This window comes from Taudactylus pleione, unplaced genomic scaffold (genome assembly GCF_031769625.1).
Source record: "Taudactylus pleione unplaced genomic scaffold, aTauple2 ptg001956l, whole genome shotgun sequence".
NCBI classification, from domain to species: domain Eukaryota; kingdom Metazoa; phylum Chordata; class Amphibia; order Anura; family Myobatrachidae; genus Taudactylus; species Taudactylus pleione.
In genome coordinates this window covers 5,572,305-5,588,091 of record NW_028286352.1, presented here as the reverse complement: position 1 = coordinate 5,588,091, position 15,787 = coordinate 5,572,305, and the positions used below count along the sequence as shown (strand labels likewise).

General features: G+C 37.5%; 1 pseudogene; it reads left to right on the top strand.

Moving 5' to 3' along the window:
* LOC148436136 (embryonic protein UVS.2-like) overlaps positions 1-11,559 on the top strand; it is a 42,813-nt pseudogene extending 31,254 nt beyond the window's left edge.
* The last annotated feature ends 4,228 nt before the right edge of the window (positions 11,560-15,787 follow it).

Sequence of the window (15,787 nt, the reverse complement as noted above, 5' to 3'; positions counted from 1 at the left end):
TTTTCTCCTCATTTTCCTTAAGCCCCTCAATAATTCATTATCATTTTTTATTTTATTTTAAGTCAATTATTTGCATGCAATATTAATGCTCTCATATTATTGTGGTTTACATTAGGTTTCTGATTTTAGTTAATACAAATGTATCACTTGTTTTTGTTCTGTGTTTTACAGTTCCTTAGTCAGATTTCAGGATTGTTTGAAAAATGTGAAATATATTGAGAGTTAAATGAATACATTAATAGATAAAAGGATTGGGCGGGAAGTAATAATGCTAAAATGCGGTCATACTTGCAAAAACTGCAGTTTTCTAAGGTCTGGCCACATTCCCCATATGTACCAAGCTCTGGAAAGTTAAACTTTTGGGAGCTTGATCCCAATAGGCAACACCTAAAGATGGAGTTGCCTAGTAGAATACTTATATTTACCTATATAATTTCTAAGGCTACTACTCATTCTTCATAATGTTTAGGCAGTTTATATGAAAGCCAACCATTTTCAAGCTCATGAATGGTTAAATGATTTGAGCTTTCACTAGCTGACCCTTCAATATCCCCAGGAATAGGGAGGGATTGTGAAATGCGTGTATTATCTACATTTAGTGCTTTGTGATAACTGTCACAAAACAGGGTGACTATTATCTATTACATCTGTAAACTGGAGAATAGTTATTAAGAGATTATAATTGGATGATATGGTTAATTTTAAGAGACAACTGTATTGTGATGAAGGTTATTTTGGTTGCAACAAATAATAAAAAAACACCATATTACATCTCACTATATTGCAAACTGTTTTTACAGATGGGTAACATATGATATTTGTCTAGTATTTTTATTATTAGATGTATTATTTGAAACACTCACTAACAGAGGTAGTAATGACAGTTGCTTAGATATTCATGATCATAAAAAAAATGGGTTTAGCTTTAACAACATCCAGACTCAGTGTACAGCATGCTTATAATATAGAAGCTTTAGCCAAATTGTTTGATAATGTTACAGGCAAAATATTTGATGTGCTTGAAATAAATCGCTAATGAGCTGCAATACAAAGTAAATGTAATTGGGAAAGTTTAGACTGGTACTCGACTATCTCACGGCAGCTCAGGGTGGCATGTGTCAAATAGTGGGACCGGCCTGTTGTAATTATATAGCCGATAATTTTTCTGACCCGATATATGAACATATGAAAAAAATCAAGGCATTAAAGGACCAGTTTTGGAAAACGCATAATGATCCAGAGTATGATCTGGATGGTAACGGATGGTTTTTCTGGTTACACCCAGCTAATTGGTTTAAGGGATTTGGTGGATGGATATCTGCAAACCTTTCACTTATTGCTAAAGGCTTAGCTTTGTTTGTAATATATTATATTGCAGTAAAACTTGCTATTTTTCTGAAGAAGTTATAACATCTATGCCAGTGATTTTCAGATTTTAAAATTGCCAAGGCACATCATCCGGCGATACGGCATGAGTGACCAATGAAAAAACTTAGCAATTGGCTTCCACATAAAAATATACACATACATTGGCCTCCACAGGAATAACACACACTACATTGGCCTCCACAGGAATAACACACACTACATTGGCCTCCACAGGAATAACACACACTACATTGGCCTCCACAGGAATAACACACACTACAGTACAAGTGCACTGAGCTGACCACCACAACACACTTGACAACCGCCCATGTTACACTAGTGTGCCATGGCACAGTGGTTGAAAAATGCTGCTCTATGCCCAAAGTGACATTCCAAGCTGCACCATCTATGGGAAAAGCCTAACTGAAGGTGACAATCAGACATGTGTACAGTGCAAGACTATCATAATTTCCCTGAATATTTATGACATGATGGACAGGATAAAAGACAATTAGAGACTGAGGACCATGGGCTTGCCCTACAGGGGATGGGTCAATGCTCCCAGGCAGGGGGGTGATCCTACTATAAGTTTGTGTAGATGGGCTTATATGTGTATGCACATGTTCTTATTGTAGCAAGAGCATGATCCTGATTAGGTACATAGTTTAGGAAAAGTTATGAATAAAAGATGGGAATTAAGATCTTAGGCTACTCACACGAGACTCCATTTTGTAACAAGCTGGTGTATGCCTTTAAAGTTATTCATTAGCATATATATTCTGAAATAGCTTCAGTGGCCATCATAGACTCAAGAGATTGGAAAGTACCAGAGATAATAGAATATGCAAACTCCTTAAAGTGTGCTTTACTCCGTTAAATATAGATAAGACTTAATGAGTGTTTATACTTTGCAGAATCACATATGTTACATTGTGAGATCACTAAGCTTCTAGTAATCTTATAAACTGTACCACTGTATACCACACAAATATATCTTAAAGAAAATTAGAACACAGAACTGTTGTTCTTGTGTTATTTCTACTCAGCTGAATATTGATGAGTGCTCAACACAAGGGTTCTGACACACATAAAGGGCTCTGGCCCGGTGACTGACCATGAAGATTTCTAGTTTAGATTCATAATTTTGTTACCCTAAGTTTTAGTGCTTTCAATGTGGAACAGCAGTTAACATCGATCCAGTCCATGTGTTCTTTAAGGTCAGGGATGACCTGCAGCTAAGCAGATTAGTAGCACCTGTTAGCTAGCTTTAAAAATGTTGTTTGCTCACAGGGATAATGATCCTGATGGTCAATTAGTCAATACAACTGCAAAAGGAGAAAAAAGTGGGCGCTACCAATATAAATCACCAATTACACCAAAATTTGTACCACTCCTGCTGCCCCCACACAGTGGATCTGGAGGTCCACCTATTTAAAATGGGAACACAATAAAAAAAAAAATGGGAGTGCTGGCAGTGGCTGCTGATTTAAAAAATCATTTATTTTAATTGCACATATTACAATCTCAAAAACTTATTGTTTAAAATATCAAAATTAATAAAAAATACAGATGGATACAATCAATTAGGCTACTAGTGCCTTACTGTTAAAAAGCGAAACCGGTTCCACCATATAACATTAGTACATATCAATATATAAATCACTCCAGAGGCTAGTATAGAGATCTCTTATATAGACATATATATATATATATATATATATATACACATATATATATATATATATATATATATATTGGAATATCGGAGCATTAATCGAAAATCATTGGTCACAATTTGCCAGCATAAATTCAATAACTGTCGATATTTCTGTCCACTTATACCCAATTAGTAGAGGGTTAAATGTATAAAGAAAAAGCAGCACAGCTCATTTAGCGCGGATTTGAATGTTAGTATTGCAGTGTTAGTAAATAGGTAGTTCCTAAAATGAGTATATTATCATCCAACCATTTAGGTAGTATATTGTGGCAGTTAACCTCTACCCCAATCCGAGGGGGAGGATGCTTATGTACTGGTCACCCGCTCACAAATAAAGAACAATATCAGCCAAAGATTTTACCACTTTGTGCACCATGTGGTCCAGAGGTGCTTTGTGTCCTCAGGCAGAGGGACCTCTTATTCCTGAATCCTGGCACTTGTAACCGCTCACAGTGAACCAGTAGGCTGTATGAACAATCTGTTTTCCGTCGCTGTTACACGCTGCTACACGCTGGCTGGTGACCACTCCGTCACTTCCGGTTGCGAACTTCCGGTTTCCAGTATGCGTGCCACCTGCGTTCCACGAGTCAACTGACGCGTTTCTCCACCCAATGATGTGGCGGTTTCATCAGAGGATGGCTCTAGGCTTGTTAGTGCTCCATTATATCCCTCTCAGAGTATCCGGATTGGTCGCTTTTTAATCCTCTTAAAAATAAACTGCTAACATGCCACAGTCTTCTCTGAAAGCGGGATAAACATTTATATATGCATAATATGGTGATATAAACATCCTATATTCCATATATTCGTACATAACTTATTTATACTATTTATAGTTCTAATATTCTACTCCAAGGTGCCTGCTCATATAGCTTATAGTAATAATCCTAACCCTAAAAACTAAAAAACTCTGAAAATGATATTAAAAAATAAAAAATATATAAAATAATCAGAATAATACTAGATGATGGGAGGAAACCTGAGTGCTATTCAATATAGTATATTAATATCGTTAATATATCCCTAAGCGATTGGGTTAAAAACCATGTTATTTCATACATATAGAGACAAATTCTTGAAACCAAAAACCATAGTAGAGAGTCCCTTCAAAACAATATGGATACAGAAAACTAATTTATGATACCCACTACAAAATCAATTTAGTCATTATTTCTGCTAGGATATCTACACAATATTAAACAGCCTTAGACCACTATCTGTATTAAACAGTTGGTGGAATATATCAATATTTCACCAACCCAACATTGAATACCCTCAGTTTCCAACCATATAGGGTCTCAGGGTTAATAATTAAATGGCTATCATTCGGTCTACTTAACTATATGTGTCTCAAATACTTGAAACATATTTACTACCACTGTGCAATAATTCTAGTAGAAAACCTCCAGGCTTTACACTATACAACAATCTCAGTGCAATTCAAAATCAATTATTACCATCCTTAGCCAACTATGACTTTTATCACCCACCTACATATAGAGCCCAAATATCAAATATTATTCAGTTCGATAGTCTCATTTAGACCATCTGTATCCAGCGTATTGAGTCTAAATATCCAATATGCTTCTCTTTTGCAGAGTGTAGTTAGTCTGTTCCCCCCTCTATCCGTACTTTTTATTTGTTCAATAGCTACCACTTTTATTTGACTAATATCTTTCCCTCCACAAACTGAAGCAAGTCTAGACAATCTATGTGCTGAGTTCCCTTTAAGGATGTTTCTCCTATGTTCCAAAAATCGAACATTAAGCATACGTGTGGTCCGCCCCACATACTGAAGACCACATCCACACCTAATAATGTAGACAACATAGTTGGAATTACAATTAAGGAAGGACTCTATATGAAATAGTTCTGATGTACTTTTAGATTGAAAGACCGTTTCTCTATGTCCTGCATGTTTACACGTCATGCATTTTTCTCTTCCACACCTGAAAAAACCAACTGGTTTATCAGGTAACCAATTAAGATGAATACCCAAATCCTGGCTAGTACCTTTCTTCGTTTTATTATATACATTATATTTATTTCCCATATTTCCATTCTTTCTGTACATGCTACGGGCCAATTTTTGTTTCAAACTTTCCGATTTTCTATAAACAATTTTTACACCACTTCCAACCATCGGACCTATAACTGGATCTACCTTCAAAATGGTTGTATTCTTTCTGATAATTTCTTTTATTGCATTAGCATGAGTGTTGTATTGTGTGACAAATGGACAACAATCTTCCCATTCCTCTTGCCATCTGTCTATAGTCTTCTTTTTATTTGTATTGGTATTATTATTACTAGCTAGGAGATCTTCTCAATTCTTTTTATGGGTTTCTCTTAGAGCTTTTTCTAGGATATAAGGAGGATAACCTTGTTCCACAAAGGCTCCATAAACCTTATCTACTTGTTCGTGATAACTGATTTCACTTGAGCAGTTTCTTTTAATATGATAAAATTGGCTTTTCGGAATATTGTTCCGCCAAGCCTTTAAATGACTACTGCCATATTCCTTCTTAAAAAAGGTTTCAGTGTGTATTTGTCTGCCCAGGGCCGATAGTGCAATATCCAAGAACTGGATATGTGTAGAACTTATAGTGCTAGTAAATTTGAGACCATACATATTCTAATTTAAGTGATTCATAAAAGTGTGAATAGATGTGAGGTCCCCATCACAAATAAAAAATAAATCATCAATAAATCTGCCATAGAGGACCAGGTTCACCCCAAAGCCTCCACCCCAAATAAGCTCCTCCTCTAGTGAGCCCATATAGAGGTTGGCATAGCTTGGTGCGAACCTGGTCCCCATGGCAGTCCCCCGTGTTTGTAAGTAATATGTGGTGTCAAATAAAAAATAATTGTGCTCTAAAATAAATTTTATGAATGCCACAACAAAGTCACGTAATCCCTCTGTCACATTATCATCTTTATCTAGATGTTCCTTAATTTTTTCCACCCCCTTCATATGTGGAATGTTGGAATATAATGATTCTACATCACAGGTAAGGAAGTAATACGTTTTTTTCCAATTTACATTATGAATCATATTTAAAAATTGTGTAGTATCCTTTATAAATGATTTCAGGGTGACCACGTGACTTTGTAAGTAAACATCCACAAATTGTGAAAGGTTCGATGTTAAGGACCCTATGCCCGAAATTATGGGACGCCCAGGAGGTGCAGTGAGGGACTTATGAATTTTGGGTAAATAATAATAAACAGGGATAATAGGGTGAGTAACATATAAAAAATTCCAAGTGTCCTTGGATATTGTACCACCGGCCAAGGCATCATCCAACAAAATTCTAAGTTGACTCTGAAATTCTTGAGTAGGATTATTTGTGAGGGTTCTATAGAACAATGTGTTACCTAGCTGCATATTTGCTTCCTTCAGATAGTCACACGTATTTTGGGCCACCACCCCCCCACCTTTATCTGCCATTTTAATAGTTATTTCTTTATCTGACATCAGTATCTTTAGAGCTCTTCTTTCCTCCACTGTAAGGTTATCCTTCAAGGGGGCTTTTTCTATGGTTTCACATAGATTTTTTAAATCATCCATAGTGGTCCTATAGAACCCTTCCACACAAGGCCCTTTAAATTGCAGAGGATAAAAATCTGACTTTTTCTTTAACATACATGGTTTTTCCAAAGTCCCCTTGATATCATAAATGGGTATTGGAGGTATATTTCCAGCAGAACCCTCTAAGGCCAACTCCTCCAATATTTCAATGGCATCTCTATCATCTTCATCAAGAATAATTGGAGTAGACTCATCATTTCTATATTTAATTTGTTTTAGTGCAAAATATATTTTTCTACTTAAATTTCGAATAAATCTATTCAGATCAACAAACAGAGTAAATAAATTCGTTTTTTTAGCTGGGGCATATTTCAGCCCCTTACTTAATAAAGCTTTCTCTGGTGTACTTAGGACTCTATTTGATAAATTAAATATACTTTTCTCATTTATTACTTTCTTATACTTTTTCCTCGTCCTAATTCTCCCACCTCTACATCCTCTAAATCTCTTGTTCTTTTGTGGTACCCCATTCCGTTTCTGTTTAATTGGAACTGTCTCATGGGTTCTCTGCCTAAAAAATTATGAGTATCGGTATATGATTCATTATCTGTTTGTGCTCTTATTTTGGGTCTAGCTCCTCCTTTTTCTATCATTTTCGGAGTATATTCCTCTTTATCAAGGCATTCATATCTATTTTTGTGTATGAACCCATGCATAATATTGGTGGGTGATGATACACTTAACTTTTTCCCTTTCTTATGGAGAAAATCCCTTGGGGATTCTGTTTCTCTAGATCTCGACATGTGATTCCTAATAGGGTTCCATTGAACATTTCGATTACCTGATCTTGATTGGTACCTCCCTCCTCTATTGTAGGTTCTAACTCTACCCCTTTCGTAGTCACTTCTATCTCTTTCTAGTTTTTTATCCTTTACCTGGATAATTGATTTTTCAAAATCCTCATATTTTTTATTAACCTTAGCATCTTTCTCTTGGAACTCCATAGTATTATCAAATAATTTTAAATGTTCTTGTGTTTTTTCTATCTCTATTTGTAATTCCTTGATTTTACCCCCCCCCTATAGTCAATCAATAGCTCCATTAACTGAAAGGAACATGTATCCAGGATTTTATTCCAATTATTTAGGAACCCTTCATCATCTCTAAAAGATGCTGATTTGAATATCCTCAAACTCCTAGGGATAAACTTATCAAAATATTTACGTAAAGTAATTTGGTCCCACCAATGCCTAGTTTCTGCCATACATAATGTTTCCAATTTGTTAAACAATTTATTAAAATCATTACATAATGTCTCACGATCTACATTTTCACTCAAATCAGGACATACCTATTCCTTCTTTCTAAGCGTTCTTGCAGACACCTTAGAGTAGACATAATTTTCCAAATAAGCAGCCTCACCAACCAGAATATACAATACAACTGCAAAATTAGAAAAAAGTTGGCGCTACCAATATAAATCACCAATTACACCTGGGATTGGGGTAGAGGTTAACTGCCACAATATACTACCTAAATGGTTGGATGATAATATACTCATTTTAGGAACTACCTATTTACTAACACTGCAATACTAACATTCAAATCCGCGCTAAATGAGCTGTGCTGCTTTTTCTTTATACATTTAACCCTCTACTAATTGGGTATAAGTGGACAGAAATATCGACAGTTATTGAATTTATGCTGGCAAATTGTGACCAATGATTTTCGATTAATGCTCCGATATTCCAATATATATATATGTCTAAATAAGAGATCTCTATACTAGCCTCTGGAGTGATTTATATATTGATGTGTACTAATGTTATATGGTGGAACCGGTTTCGCATTTTAACAGTAAGGCACTAGTAGCCTAATTGATTGTATCCATCTGTATTTTTTATTAATTTTGATATTTTAAACAATAAGTTTTTGAGATTGTAATATGTGCAATTAATATAAATGATTTTTTAAATCAGCAGCCACTGCCAGCGCTCCCATTTTCTTTTTTATTGTGGTCAATTAGTCACCCAGCTTATAGGCCCAGGGGTGACTATGTTAGGGATCCTGGACCTGTGAGCCCACTACAAGAACTGTTTTGCTGTTTGGAAGATTCTGTATCCCAGCCTTTAACCTCTTGCCTATGAACACTGCACTGTCCTGTTTACCTGCCTGTGGTGAGAAAATAAATGTCTGCTGGATTTTACCCAGTCTATGCAATTCTTATGACAATTGGCACCAAAACAGGGACCTTTCTGGATACTACTATGCAGCAAGAACCCAGATACAGTAACCAGATCCACCCACAGTGGCAGTGAAATGCATAGTAGGACACTACCCACTGTGCAGTGGGGCTTGGTGAGTTGCATTACTAGCAGTTGGGTAGGTGTGTGTGGCAGGCCAGCCATAAAATGGCAGTTGTTCGCATAGATAATCTGTCCATGTGTATATGCAAATTGTGCACAATATAAAACTGCATAATTCCTTTGTATGGGACTGGGAGTTTAAAGGAAAGCCATCTGATATAGATTGCTGGAAATCTGGCTTGCAAAAGAATTTATAAAGCCTCCTAAGTTTGTCCATAAAGGGATAAAGCAGTGTGGAATGGACTTTTGAAAAGTGTTGCTGAACTAACTGCAGGGCAGCAAACTCTGGCAGCAGGCTCTGGCTGCTGGGCAACAAATTCAAATTCAGTTATCACATGCAGAATTAACTGAAATAAGGAAAGGTGGGCATGAGCAACAGGTGTTATAGAAACTTACTCAATCTCATTATGTTGAAGGTTTTCTGTGCACCTTTGAGTATACTGCTACATGTTTAAAATGGCCTAAGGAGAAATGGGTTGCCATACTTGCTCCTTGCCTCACAGGGGAACCGCAGAGATCATATTTTGATTTAAATGTGACTGAGGCAAACGCATATCCATGCCTGAAAAAAAGCCATACTCAGCAAAGCTCTGGAATTTTAGGAATGGCCGCTGAACTTCTCTAAACCTCCAAGGGTCCACCAGCTGGATGCAGCTAGAGAAAAACTCTGCTCAGCATATAGTAGATATGGTGACATATGACCATGCTGGAACATGCTGTGTGAGTACTAGACCTTGTGGTGCAACAGTGGGTCCTACAGGCTGATCCTAAAATGTTTGAGGACTTAGCATTGGTTATTGAATGGTACTCAACTCTTGTGAAGTTGAATAAAGTCAAGCAGAGGTGCCAGCCAGTATCCAAGCCTAGAACCTAGGTCTCAGAAATTAAAGTCAACAACCCACCTCTAGCTGTGTGTTTTGACAGTGGCGAGCCCGGTCATTTGCACCAGGACTGCCCAAAGCAGGGCAAGCCGATGGACTGAAATGCTGGAAAAACAACTCGACCAGTGGTCAGCATGGCTGCTTGAAGCACTTCTCTGGTACAAAACACCTTGTTTTGTTTGATGGTGTGAATGGAAGGCTGGGGGGTCTGGGTCTTAGTGGATACTGGCAGCAATTTAACCATCATCTCTGCCAACCTGGTTCCACCTGGGGCTGACCAGGTGCACCTCCCGATAGTGATAAAATGGTGATCTCTGAAGGTGGTAGCCACCAGACCACTCTACCCATTGATCCTAGGTCAGGATTTCCCATAATTACAAGAGTTGGTTAAATAGGCAAGATGACAGCAGACTGTCCACATTAGAGGTGTCCCAAGAGCCAAACTCTGTGTCTTAAAATTTGGTGGTTGTAACACTCTCCTTGGCCAATGAGCAGAAGGAGGGGAGTGAAACCCATTGGCAAGGAAGTTGGGAACTTCATAAATGCATTTGAAAATGTTGTAGGGATAAATGGTAGAGTAATCATGGCTTTACCAGCACGTGTACCATACTTTGGATTAAAAAATGATGTTATATATAACATATTTGAAGGGTAAGAGAGTAGACCAATTAGTGGTTTCCCGGAAACATAAGCAGTTGGTATTGAAGGCGGCTCATACATACCTGTAGGGTGGCCATTTGAGGAAGGAGAAAACTCTCCAGCATATTCAGTTAAAAAATTTTCTTGCCTGGCCGGCATTCATTCAGCAGTAAAAAGTATAGTCAGGAATGTCCAGTGTGTCAGTTATTGGATGCTAATGCTAACAGAGGCCATGGTTTCATTGATCTGCTGTGCAATAGGCTGGTGGCTATCATACTTGGTTCCTCTTGTAAATTATTGTTTCACAGATCATTTTGCTCCAACGCATTTCATACCTTTTGGGTGCTAGTTGAATTACCTTCTCTTGCCAAAACCCATGTTTTTTATTTTCCTGGTCTTTCATATTCTTTCCAGGCCATCATGTTCTCAATACACTAATTTTTCTGCCCATAAGTTCAGCCTACTGACTGTCTCCTTAGTGTAGTGCCTTGGGTGGAGTCAACCTTATCAACTACCACTCCATCATTCCATACTTTAAAATAATCACTGACTCATCCCCAGTGATAATTCGGTTATTCTGATATAGAGGCTGAAAATATTTTATATGCACAGAGATTAGATGATGATGTTCCGGCCCCAACAGCAGAACTGCTTTATGGTCAATGGCTTAAATTAAAACAGAAATAGTGTGACTATTTGTACCATGGGATTATTCTTTCGGACTACTATAAAAACAAGCAACTCCCACATAGCTTTAGAATTAAGAGCATGCCCACTATAGGGAGATATAATGTAGCATTTTGTCAAAGATGGATTGCAATTCTAAACAAGTGCTCCATGGACCTTCTGTTACTTGTAATAGGAGAATCTACAAGGGAGCTGATTTCAATCAAAGAAAAACTGGGGATGTTTGAGAAGGATCAAAAAATCATATTAACCCAGGATTCCAAAATTAATTGGGGTGATAAGCTTAATGTACAAATGGAATTGTACAAAATGGATCTCATCAGCATCAAGAAAAACAAGCTACATAAGGTCCAGCTTGACTATGAGTAGAGGAGGGTGTACCCTTGGTTAAGCAATGCCCATGTACATAACAACCGATTTATGTCTCAACAACAAAGACAAGAACATTATAGTTATAAGGAGGTAGGAGGTACCAGCATCTCTGCCAATGAAACCAAATCCATTCCATCTTCCTCAACTGTGACAATTAGGCTTACAAACCCGTTCCACCAGGTACAGTCCTGTCACAGGCCAATGAGGATGGTGAGGCAGAACCAGAGGCAATCTCAACAAAACACCACCTCACAGGTAGAAGAGTTTGTAATAAAACTCTCATCATGTCCTTTATCTGAAATGGAGCAACGCATATTATCAAAAGGGTTGTCATTTGTCCCTACTGAAAATATTTATTCAATTCAATTCAAGGTATCGTTTTAATCATACATTACAACTCAAAGATCACTTCGGCAAGTCTGCCACACAAACAGGGATGGATGTACAAATATCCCTACAGTTGAAAAAGTTAGTCACGCTCTAGCTTTGACCCAGTGACACAAAATGCAGCAAATAAGACTTATAATCGACTTTTGGGGGATGAGGGTAACAGTCAGGATTCCAGCTGTTACACTAGAAAAAAATTTAACCAGGGAAGAGAGTGATGCCTTACATAACTTGACCCAAAGGAAAGATATTATTATCCTTTCAGCAGTCAAGGGGGAGCTGTGGTGGTGCAGGACTTTCATGATTATAGGAAGGAATGTTTGAGACAATTGCAGGATGTTTCTACATATGAACTGCTTCAAAGAGACGCTACTGTGCCCTATAAATGCAAATTAGTTCAACTATTAGGAAATGCGGTTCAAGAAAAAATAATTACTCAGGAATTACAAAAGTCTTTGATTGTACCTTATCCTGTGGTTCCTTATATTATACATTGCCGAAAATTCATAAGCATTTGGTGGACCCTCCGGGATGCCCAATTATATCTGCATGGGGGTCCCTATATCAGCCAGTTTCAATTTACTTGGATACTTTATTGAATTCTTGTATTTAGCAAACATCTTCTTATCTGAAGGATACTACAACTCTTTTGGTGGCATTGGAGACCATGGGCATGTTTACCCATTAATATGTTGTTGTGCAGTGCAGATGTGACCAGCCTCCACACCGGCATCCCCATGATGCAGGTGTGGAGGCTGTGAAAAAATGTATTACCAACAATCCTCATTATAATGGTCCTCAGGTGGACTTTTTTGTGCAGTTGTTACTATTAACACTAGAAAAAAATTACTTCCTCTTTGATGGTAAAAACTATCGGCAGAGGGCGGGGTGTGCAATGGGGTCCAACGTGGCCCCATTATATGCCAACACCTTTATGAATCAAGTGGCATATAATCTACTGTACAATAAAGGCAGATTATTGAAGGAGATCGCCCTGTACTATAGGTACATAGATGACTTACTTATATTTTTGCAAGGTTTAGAAATGGAATGTCAGGTTCTATTAGATCAGCATAATGTTTCCTCAAGTGCTGTCAAATTGACCTACAATATAAGTTAGGAGAACATTCAATTTTTGGATGTGGATATTTCAATTCAAAATGACAAAAATAGTTACTACATTGTTTTCCAAAAGCACTGACAGAAATGCATTATTAAGATATAATAGTTTTTACCCCATCCCCTTGCGCAAGGACTTGCCCTATTCTCAATTCTTGAGAGCACAGCAGATTATATCTGATCCCACACAGGTTGAACCTGCTATACAGGTGATGCTTGAGAAATTTGTGGCTCGCAGATATAAAAGACATGAATTACAGAAATTGAAAAGTAAGGTTCTGGGTATTCCAGGGGAGGCTACATTAACATCTAAAACAACGGTTAGAAATAGCTCTACACAAATAATACCATGGGTGAACAGATACACTACCAGTAGCCAAAGGATCAATAAGAAAGCCAAAGAATTGGTGACCCATTATAAATACTGATAGGGAATTACCTGCACTACAGGGTTCTAGATTGATGCTTTGTCACACAAGAGCATTGAATCTAAAAGATAGAGTGGTCAAATTGGACATTACAGGTATGGATAAGATACATTCCACACATTTTCTTAGTCAGAAAAAGGGCTGCTACCACTGGGATGTGTGACTAGCAAATCCCTGTCGGTAGGTGAGATGTTCTCACACCCCCATATGGGGAAGAGATATAATATTTGCTATGCATGAACGTGCACTACAACCCATGTTATCCATCTCCTGTCTTGCCCATGTGGTCTTAATTATGTGGGGAAGACAGAGAGAAAATTTAAGGAAAGGCTAGCCTTGCACAGGAGTACAATTTGACAGTGAACAGCAAGTAGCTAGGCACTTCATGCAAGCGAAACATGTGGTGGTTAGCCTAAGGGCCATGATAATTGACCATGTACCAGTCTCGAAATGTTGGGGCAATAGGGGAAAGTTATTGCTCCAAAAAGAATTGTCGAAGTCAAAAATATTAAATACCCTACAAAATATGCTTATATTTCAGACTTTAACAAAATCCCAGTTTACATTTCAAATTGGCCTAAAACACAATATCAGATTGTTCTGTCCAAAATTTTTTAAAATAGACCTTGAATTGATTGGGAGTGTTAATACCATATGTTTGCTTCAATTGTTAGTTTGAACAATGGGAATTTGTTGGTGATCAAATAGACCCTGTATGGGAATGTCTCTGGTCTGCAGAAAACCAACAAGAAGGTCAGATAACATACAAAATGCTTAGGATATGCAGATCTTTAATTGTAGCTCCTGACTGCATTTTGTTTAACACACCCTGTGCATGCCATTATCTGTACATTTTACTATAAGTTGCATTCAAGATTTATATATAGTACAGATCAGACATTTATATTAGAATCAATAGTGACATGTCCAATGTATTATATATATCCTGGCTTTCGTGGCTCACACAATACAAACCTGCCTCCTACTAAATAATTTAGTCACGCATACAACCAATGGTTTACACCAAAGTACAAATGTATTAAAGAGAAGAAAACCAGCTATACATATAGTCCAGAGATGGGACCACATATTAACATCGTGTTTGGGGTCATAATATACAGAATTGTGTTAGCAGTAAGCCAGTGGTTGCGAATAGATTTTCGCACATTGCGGCAAGCAGATATTAGCAATGCCGGATTTATGTTTAATATAGCATATAACAAAGGTTGATTTGAAGTAGCTTTTCAGCAGGAACCCAGAGGTGAACGTCTGCAACAGCATCCTGAGCCTAGGCATCGCATACTATTTGAACCAACCAATGACCCACAGTGAACTGGAAACATCCCACCCCTGGACCAATGGAAGAAGACACAGCCTGCTATTATACAATCCCATAATTTAAATGTATAAATTAGGCTTCCCTGGTCCAGAGAGTAGTAGCTGTATTCTACCAGTCATCTGGTGACGTCTGTACTCTGGATCCAAGGAGCGCATGGTTTGTAACTGTGACAATTTTTTTCTGAATTGTTTTATACCACTGTATAACTTGTGATAATAATGTTATATCCTTTTAATACAATATTTACCTTTGTATGTTGAACCACAGAAACTGGTGTGTGTGTTCACTTGTTTTCACCTAAGATTATTATACTGTGATATATATATTGCACTGTAATTCACATTGTGTTTTGATATGAAGATAGGGACTATTACGCCTACTGGTGGTGTTACAATAAGGGTAGGTATTGAGTTTGCATCACACGTTGCATACACTGTGCATCCACATTTGTGTATCGCCATACGCAAGGTGCGTACACTTGGTGTCAATGGCCATGAAGAGATTTAATTAGGATTTCACAGAATCTAGGTGGATACATAAACTGGGCACTATGGCCCCGAGGGGTCTAAATGAATCTCTGGGTCTACAGTGCTTTTTATAGTAGAGAGAATGACAATTTTTCTTTCAGATTTGAGATGTCAGTTTAACATAGTGTGCTACTGTACAGTGGATGCTTTATTAGGGTATATAACCTGATTTGATGGATATATTACTGTAAATTTTGATATTTATACATTAAGTGGTTCACTATTTGTGTGCTGTCACATTTAGGTAGGATGGGGATAGGATGATTTACATACCAGGCGATCTATTGACTCTTATAGAAATTGTGTGATACATGTAACCCATAGGACTACATGCCAATAGGCGATTCAATAATGCTTAATAACTGCATAGAGGTAATTTTCACTCAGGAATGTTCACAGCTTGTGCGAGTGGTGCTCCAGTATAT